At 39.8% G+C, this 17810-nt stretch overlaps 1 protein-coding gene across 2 annotated transcripts in view; it reads left to right on the forward strand.

The window, feature by feature from the left end:
• Window positions 1–1429: 1429 nt before the first annotated feature.
• The window catches only part of LOC140191912 (progranulin-like), a 78516-nt gene continuing 62135 nt past the window's right edge, over window positions 1430–17810 (forward strand). The window contains exons 1-2 of one of the 2 annotated variants that reach the window (XM_072249773.1): window positions 1430–1468; window positions 3804–3863. The gene's annotated coding sequence lies outside the window, so the exon portion shown is untranslated. The remainder of the gene's footprint in view (window positions 1469–3803; window positions 3864–17810) is intronic. The other variant, XM_072249774.1, reaches the window with a different exon arrangement.

A 17810-nucleotide genomic window follows, 5' to 3' on the forward strand; every position in this document is an offset into this window, starting at 1 on the left:
AAGAAAACAACCTCCCCTCAATGTCACAAAAACAAAGGAGCTGGTTGTGGATTACAGGAGGAATGGAGACGGGCTAATCCCTGTTGATATCAATGGATCTGGGGTTGAGAGGGTAAACAGCTTTAAATTTCTCGGCATCCACATCACCGAGGATCTCACGTGGTCTGTACACACCAGCTGCATGGTGAAAAAGGCACAATAGCACCTCTTTCACCTCAGACGGTATGGCCCCCCAAATCCTAAGAATTTTCTACAGGGGCACAATTGAGAGCATCCTGACTGGCTGCATCACTGCCTGATATGGGAACTGTACCTTCCTCAATCGCAGGACTCTGCAGAGAGTGGTGCGGACAGCCCAGTGTATCTGTAGTTGTGAACTTCCCACTGTTCAGGACACTTACAAAGACAGGTGTGTAAAAAGGGCCCAAAGGATCATTGGAGACCCAAGTCACCCCAACCACAATCTATTCCAGCTGCTACCATCCGGGAAATGGTACCACAGCATAAAAGCCATGACCAACAGGCTCCAGAACAGCTTCTTTCACCAGGCCATCAGACTGGTTAACTCACACTGATTTGAGTGTACCCTATATTACATTGACCATCTATTTATTATAAATCACCATGATTGCACATTTAGACAGAGACAGAATGTAAAGATTTTTACTCCTCATGTATATGAAAAATGTAAGAAATAAAGTCAATTCAATTCAATAAGTTAGATTGGAATGATGATGAGTGCAAAGACAGTGGGCTGAAGGGCCTGTTTAAAACTCTACAATTCTATGGTGATTGAAAAACGCATGTGATAAAAAAACTGAATTTTGAACATGCTGTTCCCAGTATGAAGTTCAAAAATCCTTTGAGAACTATCTACTGAGTTAGTAATTCCTACTATGTTAATCTTACATTGCTTTTCTTAGCAACAATTTATTTCACAACTGAGCAAGTAAAGATTGATTTACAATGAAATATCAGAGGACTTCCTTGTCCGCCTATTCTTTGAACAGGCGGACGACGTTGAATAAGTTATGAAGGACCACTGTCTATTTCACAAGGGGGGGGCACTGAAGAAGTGCAGTTGGTTCTTACCTGTTGGTATTACTTTGATCCAAATTGGAATGATGATGATGATAATAATAATAATACAAGTAATAATGTTATGAATAAATACCCAGCATTTTCCTTTCGTTTTAGCTTAAATTGTACGTTACTATTTAAACCTGATGAAATCTAGGTCACCTTTATTGTTGCTAAAACACGCTTAAAGAGTAAAAGAAAGAAATGAACATTTCGAAGTTTCAGTGGAAGAAAACCTCCCCCACTTATCCCGCCTCCGTGCCACTCCGCTCTCTATTTGACCACACGACACAGCCACGGCGCTCACATGCTTCTCATGTGACAGGTATCTGCACCAATCGGAGTAGAAGGCGGGACTGTGTAGCAAAGGAGCGGTGCTTGTGTGGAGGTAAGTTTGGTGCTCGGCTGCTCCCGCTCCCTATCGAGGCGGCGGCGGCAATAATGGCAGTGACAAGGCCGCCGATCGTTCAGAGTCGGGTGTAGAGCGTTTGGAGCTGTTCCCGGGAGAGTGGCTGAAAAAAAGACTCGGTCTCCACCCCTTCGCCCCCCACCTCGTCCCGGCCTTTCCACTCTCCTCTCCTAGCCCCATACCCCATTCCCCGCTCCTCTCTGTCCAACTCGTCTCCCCCCCCCACCCCGAAAGTCTCCGGCCCTTTCCTCCTCCGTCCACTTTCCCAATTTTATGTATAGTTGTGATTGTGTGGTCCTGTTTGGCAGGATGGTGATCAAACTCATCTGATTTGTAAAGATCCATTGTGTTTCTGTACGTAACTATCAGCTAGGTTAAGTATTAGTGGAAGTGAGAATTTGACCATGATCAAGAGTTCCAAGTCTTGGGTCGCTTCTTTAGAGATCAGGCAATTTTGGTGTGCACACGCTGTTAACATTTATATTTTAATGTTGTAATGCCCCTTAAGGCGCTGTAGATACGTTTTCACAAATGAAACGTGTTAAGTGGGAATGTTACTGTGTTGTGTTTATTAAACACTAGGATGTGAATATTGATTAGTAAGTTTATTAATGAAGCTAAAATTAGTGGTGTGGAGGCCAGCAAAGAAGGTTTTCTCAGGTTGCAACGGGTTCTAATCGAAAGTTCAAAGTAAATTTATTATCAAAGTACATGTATGTTATCATATACAACTATTCATTTTCTTTTGGGCATTCACAGTAAATACAATAGAATCAATGAAAGACCACACCCAACAGTGTGGGCAAGCACCAATGTGCAAAAGACAATAAACAGTGCAAATATAAAATGAGAAAAAAAATTAATAACAATAATAAATATCAACAACATGAGATGAAGAGTCCTTGAAAGTGAGTTCATAGGTTGTGGGAACAGTTCAGTGATGGGGTGAGTAAAGCCATCTCCTCTGGTTCAAGAGCTTGATGGTTCCTGAACCTGCTGGTATCCTCCTGAGGCTCTTGTACCTCCTCCCTGATGGCAGCAGTGAGAAGAGAACATGGCCTGGATAGTGGTGGGGGGTCTCTGATGATGGGTGCTGCTTTCCTGGGACAGTGCTTCTCGTAGATGTGCTCGGTGGGGTGGGGGGGGGGTGCGGAGAGCTTTAACTGTGATAGACTGGGCTGTAATGTGTTGCATTGCACACAAAAAAGCATTGGATAAAAGGAAGCAGTTCAAAAACTGCCATCCCATACTGAAGAGTTTTTAAATAATTTGATGCCACTTGTGGTTATAAGACTTGCCTCCTTTAAATTGCAGAATAAGTCAGAGTGTCAGTAGTTCTGATTAGAACTTCATGTTGTATCTATTGGCAGTGCTCACTGATTCTGGTTTGTATTGCACCAGGAAGCAGATTGAATTTTAGATAATGTGCTGGCACAATTGCTTTCCAGAAATATTTGTTTTATTTCCTGCTTGTGCTTTGAATTTGAGTCAGTCGTACAGTGCAAGAACTGGCCCTTTAGTCCGTTGAGTCCACAGTTATCATTAAGTCCCCAGGAAAAGCCCAGAGGAAAACCACGTGGTCAGAGGGAGAAGGTGCAAACTTCATCCAAGAGGTTAAGGTTAAATTTTGATGCGAGGGCAGTGAGGCGCAGCTCTATGAGCTGGTTCACTGATCTTGTGTTTCTTTTAACTTCAGGCTACTCAGATTTGTGGTGAAGGTATGTGAGAGGTCTTCACACTAAGCAAACTGCTTTGCTTTGCTTTCCATAAGGTTCATTCTTTCTTGCGTATGTTGGCAAGTTTTTGTTTTTCCACTACTCAAAACATCATTAAGTAATTAGAAGACCATTGAATCACCTACAACTAGTGGATGTAGTAGTACAAAGTATGTGCTAGTAGTTCAAAGTATGTTCTACTTTGAGTTTAACCTAGATCTGAGTAACATCTGAGGTGACTGTTGTCTGAAGTTGTGAAGTGTCTGTGATTATATTATTTAGTTCTATTAATGTTTGTCCTTGTAACCACCGAATGGTAACTTTTTTTCTGGTAATTCCTTACCACATGGTTATGCAGGCATGTAGGTCTTCAAGAAAGGAATAAGTGAGTTTCTTTGAAAAACCTAACCACAGCAATGGGGATGTTCAAATCTGAGCTGATTAACTTCAGTACTGAAACAAGATCTGGCTGTTGGGAAATTCTGCCATTGGTTACGCTGCATCTGATTTCTTTTTTAACCAAATGTGGTTAACTTGTTGAGAGCGCTGGTTTGCTGGTGCATTGTTGTAAAACCTAATTGTCTCATGTTTGATTTCAGATCTGAATCTTAAGAGTCTTGCATTCGAAACATCAAGAGTGTTGCAGTTACTAAGCTTGGGTGAGATGCCATTGTATTTCTTTAATGGATGAGTAAATTACGAGGGGTGATTGATAAGTTCGTGGCCTAAGGTAGAAGGAGTCAATTTTAGAAAACCTAGCACATTTATTTTTCCTGCATTTACACACTTAGTCCAGTGGTCGTGGAGCATATGAATCCCTTCTTTGTAGAAGTTGGTGTTTTGGACCTCCAGAAGTGGTCCACAGCAGGGGTGATTGATAAGTTCATGGCCTAGGGTAGAAAGAGATGAGTTATTAACTTCAAACTTTTTGCATTTTCATTCAGAGTTGAACTGCATGTGCATGTAACAAGAGCTGTATAACTCATCTCCTTCTACCTAAGGCCACAAACTTATCAATCGCCCCTGCTATGGACCACCTGGAGGTCCAAGATGTTCTTGTTACATGCATGTGCAGTTCAACTCTTTGAGTGATAATGCAGAAAGTTTGAAGTTAATAACTCATCTCCTTGTACCTTAGGCCACGAACTTATCAATCACCCCTGCTGTGGACCACTTCTACAAAGAAGGGATCTGTATGCTCCACGACTGCTGGACTAAGTGTGTAAATGTAGGAGGGGACTATGTTGAAAAATAAAATGCGCTAGGTTTTCTAAAATTGACTCCTACCTTAGGCCACGAGCTTACCAATCACCCCTCTTAAAGTTGGTGTATTTGATCTATAAGTTGGGCTCTTTATTAGTGCTGTGCAGAAATGCTGCAATAAATATGTTGTAGCCTCATGCATAACAATTTATATGGTCACTTCTGCTCTGGGAATGGTGATCATGGAATTGCTGTTAATTTGGGTTAAATCCAAAAGGAATTTGGGCTTTGACTACTTAGCTCAAAGCTAAAGTTCTGGTGCAAGATGACAATTAAGAACTTGCAATTAATTTTCCTGCTGCTTTTCTATTTCCTAACTGTACAGAACAGCTTAGTCACTGTTGCTGGTTTGTCCAAATAAAGGAATGTAATTCAGACCTTTTTGATCTTCATGGTTAACTATCTTCATCTTCGGGTTTGTTCATTATGGTGTTGTACCTGATATTTATTTGGATTTGTATTGAATACAGAAGCAAGAAAAACATAGTCTAAATGCTCTGCCTTGTATTTTATAATGTCTTGGCCTTTTAGATTTTACTTTCTATTCCCTTTTCTGTATGATTTCCATTTGAAAGTTGCTTCCTATGGTAGCGTTCAACATCCCAAGGATTGAGTAATGGCTCCAATTTTTTCACAATCTGATTGAATAACCTTGAAATTGAGGCCTATGGTTTGATTCAATAACAAATGGAAACACTCAGTCCATTTCTACGTTATTGAATTCATAATTTAAAGACCTCTGTCAAGTCTCCCAATTCTTTTTCCTGCTAAATAAAAGCTCTACTGTGTTCACTATTTGCTTGTAGCTTAAGTCAATTCTTGTAAATTTCTTGTACATGTCCTCCAGTGCTTTGTACTGCTTCTAGTAGGAGCTGCGATGTTAAGATTAACCAGATTCTAGAAGAGTTAATGTAATTTTAGTGAGTCTATGGCTAGGAGTTGCATATAAGTATTTTGACAGTCCTACTTTTAGTTGACGTACTGGTCTGCATTTTTGCTTTCGCCATTTCTACAGATTAACAGCTATTGGATTTTAGAAACATAGAAAGTCTACAGCACAATACAGGCCCTTCAGCCCACAAAGCTGTGCCAAACATGTCCTTACCTTAGAAATTACCTAGGGTTACCCATAGCCCTCTATTTTTCTGAGCTCCATGTACCTGTCCACCTCCACCACCGTCGCCGGCAGCCCATTCCATGCACTCACCGCTCTCTGCTTTTTTTTAATATATAAATATATCTAACTATCTATCTATCTATCAAAAAACTTACCCCTGACATCTCCTCTGTACCTACTTCCAAGCACCTTAAAATGTGCCCTCTCATGCTAGCCATTCCAGCCCTGGGAAGAAGCCTCTGACTATCCACAGGATCAATGCCTCTCATTTTGTTTTGTTTTTGAAAGAAATTGAATTGCCAATGAAATTTTTTTCTTGCTGACAGAAATCTTATTTCAATGAATTACCTTGTTGCAGTTCCTTCCTTTGCAAGTTGGTCATTAAGCTTTGGATTTATTGGGACTTGTGCTGGGGTATCTAATTTGAAGGTTGTTATATTATTGACCATACAATGATGTTGCTATTAGTTATTTTGTTGTGAAATAAGGTATTTATTATCATTCCAGAACAAAAAGAAACAAGGGTTTTGAAGTTAAATTTTACTTTAATCTGTATTCACGTCTAGCAAACGTCACTTGTCTGAATAAAAAAAAAAAATCAGATTAAACAGTTGGGCATTTGGTTAGTGGAGCTACTGAAATTTGCCAGAAACCATCAATACACTTGGAGTCTTTTTCAATACAGGTTCTTCAGTTCCAGGCTGCTTGGGCATTGTCAGTGACATCACATCTTGTGCTCATGTAATGCAGTGTTTTTGTTAAGGGTGTTATTTTAGTACAAATGTTCCATTTTGGTTTCAACTGAACAAGAGGAGGCATCAATGATACAGCCCATTTTTTTTTAAATCAAGAGTTGGGGTGTTGTCTTTCCTAAAATAAACCGGAAATTGAATTAAGATGTTTTTCTTTTATACAAGGGAAATGTTGCAATTTCTTCCAGAAATCCATCACTAACTTATTCAAACTGGCCAGCAATCTGAATTAATGCATCTGTTTGAACAGTACGATATTTTTGTGTGGTGCAAAACCAAAATGTTGATTTTTGTAATGTATTAGATAATAACATCTGCATCAGTTCTGGTGATGCCACTTTCCAGCCATTGTTACCGTTGTCTTTCATTTTATTGTCTGGTCACAAAAGTTGATGAGCCTTGCAGAAGTGGAGCAGACACCACCATCTCTTCCCAAATTTTATCCCACTCCCTCTACCTCAGGACCAGAATAGGGTTGCCCTTATCCTCACTACCCACTTGCATTCATATCCAATTACTCTTCTGGCATCTGCGATATGCCAACACTAGGTAATTCTGTCCTCACTTTCTGGCATTTTAAAGGGATGGGCTCCTGGTCTTTCCACTGCAATTGCAGAAGCTTTGCCCCTTCTCTCTTTCCATTGCTCAGTGCTTTATGCAGACTTTACACATGAGGTAGCAATTTACGTGTACATCGGAAGAACCAAGTACTGGTTAGGTGACAGTTTGGCGCACTAACATGACTTCGATGTTGCAGTCCTTGTCATTTTATTCCATCTTTCTTCCACTGTAACTCCAGTGTTTGAGTCCCCACAATGCTGTGGTAAATATTACTGTGGTAAGTATGAGGAATATTGCCTGAGTCTTTTATGTTGAGTTGATAACCAGCAATCCAGTATTTTTAGCAAAATTTAAAAAAAATGTTGGACAAACTCAGCATGTCAGGCAGCATCTATAGAGTGGAATAAACGGTCAACATTTCAGGCTGTCACCCTTCCTTTTCAGTCCTGAGGAAAGGGTCTTGGCCCAAAATGTTGATCATTCGTTCACCTCCATATGCTACCTCACTTGTCTCCAGCATTTCGTGTTGCTCAGGATTTCCAGCATCTGCAGAATCTCTTGTATCCAATATTTTTATTCTAGATCTTTTGCATTCTGTCCTCATAAGATTTTGTCTTAAGTTATTTATCCTTTGGTAGGTTAGTTTTTACGACCATCTATTTCATAAACTCCATTGCTATTATGGATCTTTAATGTTGGAAGCTGCTGTTTTATAATGTGATCCTGTAGATCAACATTTTTTCTTTCATGCCACTTCTCATTGATATAAATTTCAGACAAGCTGGAACATGCAGTTTGTACCATTGGCTTAAAACTTAAGCAAATTGTTCATGTGTTGTAAGTAAACCTCAGCCTCCTGAGATGCAGCAATTATGTCCCCATTCTTCTAAAGACTTTATATCTTTTGTTCTCACTTCCTTTACCCTTTCCTGTATTTCAATGTTAAAAAGAAAGCTGGAAAGTACCTGAAAGGAAGGAATTTGCAGAGCTGTAAGGAAAAGGTAGAGGAGGAGATCTGCTGGGAACATTCTTGCATAGACCAATCAAGGTCACCTGAAGCCATGGAAGCAGGTGCTTGATGGTCATATGAGGAGCTGTGGTGCATATCACAAGTCCTGGTTATGTGATCACTGATGCCAGACAGACAATCTCTGAAGAATGTTGATAATGGGTATGGAGTCACCTGTCCTGTAAAGATATTGCTCAGAAGAAGGCAATGGCAAATCACTTCTGTAGAAAAATTTGCCAAGAAAAATCCTGGTCATGGGTAATACAGTGATTAACCACATCATACAACACAGCACATAATGAATAAAGCTGCCATTCTGTGATCTTGCCTGTTTACTTTCAATTCTGATGCAAGGCCATTAACCTGGAATGTTAAATCGGATCTGTCTTCCTTCTGCCTAAATAGTTGGGGATTTCCTGAAATGTAATTTTGCATTATGGATTGGCATTAGTTGCTTTTTTTTTTATGACATTTCCTTATTTTCAGTATGTCAACAGGATAAAAATAATTAAAATAGGGACTTTTGTAAACTTGGCAGGTCTGGGGACAAGCCTGCAGTCCCTGTGGTTTATGTGCTACTCCACTGAATTATTTCCCATTCTGCAAGTTTATTTTGCACAGTCTCTGTCTTTCAGTGATCTATTTATTTACAGATACAGCGCAAAATGGGTCCTTCTGGCCCTTTGAGCTACCAGAAGGGCAGAGACTCCTTACAGAGGACACCAGGATTGAACTCCGAATTCTGCCCCAAGCGTTGTGCTATTTGTGGTGCCCAAACATCAAACTGGTCCAGCAAGTCTTTCCTTTTAACTAAAACAACAAGCCTTGGAAGCATACATGCTTGTTTTTTGTGACCACATCTGCAGTTTTAAATTTTTTTTCCATTATACTCCTTCATGTTTGCTTTACTGTTCTACGGCTTGACAGCTGAAGGTAGACAGGTGGAAAGAAGTAAATTGGACAAGGATGGGTTCAGAATCAGTGTTGCATGTATCTGAGCACTGCAGGGCTGAAGGAGACTGCAGAGATAGGGTTGGAAAATAGTTTTTAGAAGGATTTGATATCAAGAGTTTTAAATTGTAGTCATTACTGTCAGGAGCCAGTAGATGGAGTTAATCCAGGAAAGTGTGAGGTGTTGCAATTTGACAGGGAATATAAAGGGAAAGTTTACAGTAGGACCCTTAACAGAAGGATCTGAGGATCAGGTCCGTAAGTCCACAAGTCTGCCATTCAGCCCATCAAATCTGCTCTGCCATTCCATCATGGCTGATCCCAGATCCCACTCAACCCCATACACCTGCCTTCTCGCCGTATCCTTTGATGTCCTGACCAATCAGGAAGCTATCAACTTCTGTCTTAAATATACCCATGGCCTCCACTGTAGTCTGTGGCAGAACATTCTACAGATTCACTACTCTCTGGCTGTAAAAATTCCTCCTTACCTCTGTTCTAAAAGGTCGCCCCTCAATTTTGAGGCGCTGCCCTCTGGTTCTGGATACCCCCACCATAAGAAACGTCCTCTCCACATCCACCCTATCTAGTCCTTTCAACATTCGGTAGGTCTCAATGAGATCCCCATGCATTCTTCTAAATACCAGTGAGTGCAGGTGGAAAGCTGCCAAACACTCCTCATATGTTAACCCCTTCATTCCCGGAATCATCCTCGTGAACCTCCTCTGGACTCTCTCCAATGACAACGCATCCTTTCTGAGATATGGGGCCCAAAACTATTGACAATACTCCTAAGTGTGGCCTGCTGAGTGTCTTATAAAACCTCAGCATTATCTCCTTATATATTCTATTCCCCTTGAAATAAATACCAACATTGCATTTACCACAGACTCAACCTGTAAATTAACCTTCTGGGAGTCTTTCATGAGGACTCTGAGGTCCCTGTGCACCTCTGATGTTTGAACCTTCTCCCCATTTAGATAAGTCCGCACTATTGTTCCTTTTCTAAAATGCATTGTCATACATTTCCCAACACTGTATTCCATCTGCCACTTTGGTGTCCATTTTTCCAATCTAAGTCCTGCTGCAATCACATTGCTTCCTCAGCACTACCTACCCCTCCACCTATCTTCGTATCATCCGCAAACTTTGCATTAAAGCCATCGATTCCATTATCCATTGACAAACAATGTGAAAACTAGTGCTCCCAAAACTGACCCCTGAGGAACACCATTAATCACTGTCAGTCATTCCCCTATCCATGCCATTAGCTTTCCTGTAATGCTATAGGATTTCATCTTGTTAGTAGCCTCATGTGTGGCACCTTATATAATGCTTTCTGAAAATCAAAGTAAATGACATCCACTGCCTCTCCTTTGTCCAAGCTGTTTGTTACTTCCGCGAAGAACTCTTAACAGATTTGTCAAGCAAGATTCCCCTTTTCAGAAACCATGCTGTCTTTGACTTATTTTATCATTAGACTTCAACTACCCCGAAACCTCATCCTTAATAATAGGCTGCAACACTTTCCCAAACACTGAGGTTAGGCTAACTGGTGTGTAATTTCCTGTCTTTTGCCTTCCTCCCTTCTTAAAGAGTGGAGTGACATTTGCAATTTTCCAGTCCTCTGGGACCATGCCAGAATCAAGTGATTCTTGAAAGATCATGACCAATGCATCTGTTATCTCTTCAGCATCCTCTCTTAGAACTCTGGGATGTAGTCCATCTGGTCCAGGTGACTTGTCCTCCTCAGACCTTTGAGTCTTAGCACTTTTTTTTTCCTTTGTAATAGTAATGGCACTCACTTCTGCTCACGGACCTCTGGCATACTGCTAGTGTCTTTCACAGTGAAGACTGAAGCAAACTACCCATTAGGTTCATCTGCCGTTTCTTTGTACCCCATTACTACTTCACCAGCATCATTTCCAGTGGTCCAGTATCAACTCTCACCTCTCTTTTATTCTTTATACAACTGAAAAAACTTTTGGTATCCTGCTTTATATTATTTGCTAGTTTGGTCTCACATTTCATCTTTTCCCTTATAGCCTTTATTAGTTGCCTTTTGTTGGAATTTGAAAGCTTCCCAATCATCCAACTACCCACTTGCTTTGCTATCTTGTATGGCCTTTCCTTGGTTTTTATGCAGTCCTTAATTTCCCTTGTCAGCCATTTGAGAAGTAATTCTGTGGGGCATGTCTTTGCGCCCTGTGAACTATTTGCAGAAACTTCAGCCACCTCTGCTTTGCCATCATCTCCGCCAGTATCTTCCTCCAATCCACCTGGGCAAGCTCCTCTCTCATGCCTCTGTAATTCCCTTTATTCCATTGTGATAATGATGTACGTGACTTGTGCTTTTCCCTCTCAAATTGCTGTATGAATTATGATCACTGCCTTCTCAGGGTTCCTTTATATTAAGCTCCCTGATAAGATCTGGATTATTACACACACCCAATCTAAGATACCTTTCCCAGAGTAGGCTCAAGCACAAACTGCTCTTTAAAAAAAAAGTCATCTCGTAGGCAGTCAACAAATTCTCTCACTTGCAATCCAACACCAACCTGATTTTCCCAATTCTCTTGCAAATTGAAGTCCCCTGTAACAATTGTGTCATTACCCATATTACGTCTTTTCCAGTTCCCTTTACAATCACAACCCCACTCCTTGGCTACTATTTGGAGGCCTACATATGATTCCCATAATGTTTTTTTAAACTCTTGCAGTTTCTTAACTCCACCCACAAAGATTCAACGTTGTCTGAACTTGTGTCACATTTTTTTTAAAGACTTAATTCCATGCCTCATCAACAGAGCCACACCCCCGTCTCTACTTTCTTGCCTGTCCTTTGATGTTAATTCTCCAACTGAGGCCTTTCAGCCACAGCTCAGTGATGCCCACAACGTTGTACCGACCAATATCTAATTGTGTCGAGTTTGTCACCTCATTCCGAATGCTACGCATATTTAAATACAACACCTTCAGTCCTGCAGTTCTTCACCCTTTTGAATTTGTACCCAATCACTGGCTTGTCCTTCCTTACATTCATGTTACATCCATCATCTACTGGTAAACCTGTTGGCTTATTCTCAGCTCTATCATGCTGTTACCAATCCCCCTCCAATATTAGTTTAAACCACTTTCAACAGCTCTAGTAAACCTGCCCACGAGAATATTGGTCCCCCTTTGTTTCAAATGCAACCTATCCCTTTTGTACAGGTCCCACCTGCCCCAGAAGAGGTCCCAATTATACAGAAATCTGAATCCCTGCCCCCTGCTCCAATGCTTCAGCCACACACTTATCTGCCACCTCGTTCTATTCCTATCCTCACTGTTACGTGGTACAGGCAGCAATCCCAAGATTACTATCTTGGAGGTCCTGCTTCTCAGCTTCAGGACTTCCTCCCTATATCTAACCTATATCGTTGGCATCAATATGTACCACAACTTCTGGCTGCACACCCTCCCTTTTCAGGATATCGTGGATGCATTCAGAATCATCGCGGACTCTGGCACCTGGGAGACAAAGTGCCATCAGAGTTTCTTTCTCGTGTTCGCAAAATTGTCTGTCTGTCCCCCTGACTATAGAGTCCCCTATCACTGCTGCCAAACTCTTCAGTTCCCTTCCATTCTGAACTACAGGGCCAGACTCTGTGCAGGAGGCATGACCGTTATTGCTTCCTCCACGTAGGTTGTCTCCTCCAACAGTACTTAAAATGGAGTCCTGATTGTTGAGGGGTATGGTCACAGGTGTTCTCTACTATCTGACATTTTCCCTTCCCTCTCCTGACAGTCACCCATTAATCTGTCTCCTGTAACCTTGGAGTGACTACCTCCCTGTAGCTCCTGACTATCACTGCTTCACTTTCCCTAACAAGCCAAAGGTCATCGAGCTGCAGCTCCAGGTTCCTAACACGGTCTCTAAGGAGCTGCTTCTTGATGCACCTGGTGCAGATGTGGCCATCGGGGAGGCTGGAAGTCTACTGGAAATCCCACATCTGACACCCAGAGCGGAACAGTGGCTTTGTAGACATACCCCCTATTCCCACTAGAGTTAAATAAGAAATAAGGAAGGAACTTACCTACTTACCTTGCCTCTGCCTGTTCTCTCAGAAGCCTTGTTAAGCTAAATCCTTACTACCTTGCATCAGACTACTCTGATGACAGCTCTCAATAAGACTGCTCTACTAGGCATTACTCCTCTTTTATAGAGACTGGATTTTTAAAGCTGTTTGCCAGACCTGTGCAGGAACGCGCCTGTTGTGTCTGCACAGTTCTCCAATCCCTGATTTTAAAAAGCAGGACCTGAAGGGGTGGTAATTATGGATTACTGCCTGTGCCACATGCTAGTGAGGATAAAAATAGAATGATGACTGTGTGGTTGAAAAGTTGGTTTAAAGTTCAAAATTTTGAACTTTCACAGTTTTGAACTTTTCAAGGGTCGGGGTTTCAGATTTGTGAATCTTTGGATCAGTGTATGGAACTAAACTGAAGTAGCCCAAGAAATAGTGGATGCATTAGTGATAATTTTTCAAAACTTGTTAGATTCTGGACTAGTTCCTGAGGATTGGAGGGTGGCTAATGTAACCGCACTTTTTAAAAAAGGAGGGAGAGAGAAACTGGGGAATTATAGACCGGTTAGCCTAATGTCGGTGGTGGGGAAACTGCTGGAGTCAGTTATCAAAGATGTGATAACAGCACATTTGGAAAGCGGTGAAATCATCGGACAAAGTCAGCATGGATTTGTGAAAGGAAAATCATGTCTGACGAATCTCATAGAATTTTTTGAGGATGTAACTAGTAGAGTGGATAGGGGAGAACCAGTGGATGTGGTATATTTGGATTTTCAAAAGGCTTTTGACAAGGTCCCACACAGGAGATTAGTGTGCAAACTTAAAGCACATGGTATTGGGGGTAAGGTATTGATGTGGATGGAGAATTGGCGATGAAAACAATGTTTCAGATTTACCACATAAACTAGAAAATACAGGGTAGACTATCTCTTCTTTCAGTTAGTCCTGACGAAGGGTCTCAGCCGGAAATGTCAACTGTACCTCTTCCTATAGATGCTGCCTGGCCTGCTGCGTTCACCAGCAATTTTTATGTCTGAGGCTTTAAGACTACTTGGGCTGCTTTGAATAATCAAAATACTTCTGACTTTGAAATCTCATTTGGACAGGAAACCTCAAAATTGACAAACTAGCTGATTTTGCTGATATCTATTCTTGGCACTTTAGCATTTGATTATAGAAGTAGCAACCTGATTACATAACTTCCTCTTTTTCACTTGCGCTTTTGTTTGGGGGGGGGGGAAAGACAGCAAAAATGCAATCATCAATAATGGAATAAATAGGAAAAATGATCTGAAGTGGACAGTGAAGATAGTATTGGAGGCTGGTGATTAGTCAACAATGTTGGAAAGTGGGGGCGTCACGTGATGACGTGGGATTGAGACGTGTAAACCCAGCTCTCCCGCAACAAATCAGTAAAGTACCGTTTAAACAAAACAAAGTTAGTAAATATTTTCTGAAAACTATTTATAAACTTTGTAAGACTACTTTACGATATGCCTTCTAAACCGCAACAAAAGAAGTCTGCTGTTGCGAAGCAGCCGCGAGACGGGAAGAAAAAAGGGCCTACTGCAACGATGGAGCCTCGGACTCAGGTTGGATCTCCTTCGGTAGAACAGGGAGCAATGGCGGCAGCAACGGTTTCTCCGAAGGAGACACCGGAAATGTGCATGCGCAAATCGACACAACTCAAACTACAAGAACCGACAGCCACTGCAATTGAAAATGACTCAGAGTCAGAATTGGATTCTGCAGAGAACACAGATGAAGAAGAGGAGGAAGAATTGGAAGCGATTGGAAGTAAAGGAGATGATAGAGATATGAGAGAGGCTATATTGCAGTTAACAGCTGAATTAAGAAAAGTAAGAGAAGAGCTTAGAGATACGAAGACGTGCTATGATAAAGTTATGGCAAGACAGGACAAAATGGATAAGAAGCTTCAGAAGATGGAAAGAGCAATGGGGCATATGAATGATAGAGTGGAAAAAACAGAAAATTATCTGCTTGTCTGGAATTCGGAAAGAAACCAACTCTTGGAGAAAGTGGACATGTTGGAAAATTTTAGTAGACATAATAATATTAAAATTGTTGGTCTTAAAGAAGGTATGGAGGGAGATAAACCAATAGAATTTTTTCAAAGATGGATCCCGGATGTTTTGCAAATGGAAGAGGAGGTTCGACCAATTGAAATTGAGCGGGCACATAGAGCTTTAAGACCAAAACCAAAAGATGACCAATATCCACGATCGATTTTAATAAAATTCTTAAGATTTCAAGACAAGGAAAGGATTCTACAGGCAGCTGCTCGAGCTGCCAAAGATAGAAAAGGGCCATTGATAATTAAAGGGAACAAAGTTTTTTTCTACCCTGATATAAGTTACGAACTTTTGAAGAGAAGGAAGAAATTTAACCCAGTGAAAAAAACCCTATGGGATCATGGTTATCAATTTACACTGCGTTATCCTGCAATCTTGAAGATTTTTTTGCCTGGTGGAGAAAAAAGATTTTTTGATGACTACCAGAAAGCAGAGCAGTTTGTGCGAGATTCTCTGAATATTCACCAGATACAAGAACAAACCCAGGAGAGCGAGATAGATTGAAGATGAAGATTGGGTTAAAGAATGGACTTGTTGGAATTTTGAAGCTGGATGAATGTATAAATATATTATTAATTATACGAGGGGGGTAAGAAAGGTTAAAACTGGAGGAATTGTTGCGGGGGAGCTGGAAGAAGCACTGATCGATTGCTACGCTAGTCATGTGTGCAAGCATGGCTTTTGCCACGACCCGTAAAATGGAGGTGGGTAGTGTTGTGTATCCTTTCATTCACAACATTAGTGGGGGGGTATTTTGTTTTTTTTTTTGTTTTTCTATCTTTTTTCTTTCTGCCTGGAAGGTTGGGAGGGAGACACATAGCAACATGGTGAAGTTTAAAGAGATTTCCCAAGGAACTATGAGAGTTGAGAAGATAAATAATGTTTTAGATTGGAGTAACTTTGTTAAGAATAATGACTAATTTATTGAATTTTTTGAGTTTTAATGTTAACGGGCTTAATGGACCAGTGAAAAGAAAAAGAATCTTAACACATATTAAAAAAATGAAGATAGATTTAGCTTTTTTACAGGAAACGCACCTAACGGAAACAGAACATCAGAAACTAAAGAGAGATTGGGTGGGTAGTGTTGTTGCGGCTTCATTTAATTCAAAAGCGAGGGGAGTAGCAATGTTGATCAATAAAACATTACCAATTAGAATACAAAATGTAATAATTGATTCTGCGGGGAGATATGTGATTATACATTGTCAACTTTTTTCTGAATTATGGACATTTATGAATATTTATGCACCAAACGAAAATGATGCAAAATTCATACAAAAAGCTTTTCTGAATTTGGCGGATGCGCATGAAAAAATATTAATTGGAGGAGATTTTAATTTTTGCTTAGACCCAGTCTTAGATAGATCAACCAAGGCTGTTATAAAATCGAAGGTAGTAAATTTAACTTTATCATTGATGAAGAATTTAAATCTGATTGATATATGGAGAAGAATCAATCCTAAAGAAAGAGGCTATTCGTTCTACTCCCATAGACATAAAACTTTTTCAAGGATAGATTTGTTTCTATTATCAATGCATATTCAACACAGAGTGAAAAATATGGAATATAAAGCAAGAATATTATCAGATCATTCCCCTTTATTAATGACAATAATGATGGCTGATAAGGAAGAAGTGGCTTATAGATGGAGATTTAATTCAACATTATTAAAACGTCAAGATTTTTGTGATTTTATGAAAAAACAGATTCAATTTTTTTTGGATACAAATTTTCATTCAGTGGATGATAAGTTTATATTATGGGATGCGATGAAAGCATATCTTAGGGGCCAGATAATAAGTTATACGTCTAAAATTAAGAAAGAATATATGGCAGAACTAGATCAATAGGAAAAAGAGATTACAAAATTAGAAAAAGAATCTCAAAGATATGTGTCAGAAGAAAAAAACGAAAACAACTTGTCAATAAGAAGTTACAATATAATACGCTTCAGACATATAGAATGGAAAAAGCAATTATAAGAACTAAACAAAGGTATTATGAGTTAGGTGAGAGAGCACATAAAATTCTTGCCTGGCAGTTGAAAACAGAACAAGCTTCTAAAACAATAAATGCAATTAGAACAAGGGCAAATAAAATATCTTATAAACCTCTTGAAATAAATGAAACCTTTAAAAATTTCTATTCTGAATTATATCAATCAGAATCCCAAAATGATGTTAACGAGATAAAAAGGTTTTTATCACAAGTTTCTCTTCCAGAATTGAATTTGGAAGAACAGAAGGGATTAGATATGCCTTTTACATTAAAAGAAGTTGAAGAAGCTTTAAGATCACTCCAAAGTAATAAATCTCCAGGAGAAGATGGTTTTCCACCTGAATTTTATAAAAAATTTAAAGATTTATTATTTCCTCTTTTTATGGAACTAATATGTCAAGCAGAAAAAATACATAAACTTCCAGAATCTTTTTCAACAGCGATTGTAATAGTATTGCCAAAAAAAGACAGAGATCCTATGAAACCAACATCATACAGGCCTATTTCTTTATTGAATATGGATTATAAAATAATAGCAAAAATTTTATCGAATAGATTATCTAAATATTTACCAAAATTAATACATATGGATCAAACAGGATTTATTAAAAATAGACAATTGGCAGATAATGTAACTCAGCTACTCAGTATAATTCATTTGGCACAAAAAAGGGATGAGAAGAGTATAGTAGTAGCTTTGGATGCAGAAAAGGCATTTGATAGATTAGAATGGGATTTTTTATTTAAAGTACTAGAAAAATATGGGTTAGGAACATCTTTTATAAATTGGA

Source organism: Mobula birostris, chromosome X (assembly GCF_030028105.1).
Source record: "Mobula birostris isolate sMobBir1 chromosome X, sMobBir1.hap1, whole genome shotgun sequence".
Taxonomy (NCBI): domain Eukaryota; kingdom Metazoa; phylum Chordata; class Chondrichthyes; order Myliobatiformes; family Myliobatidae; genus Mobula; species Mobula birostris.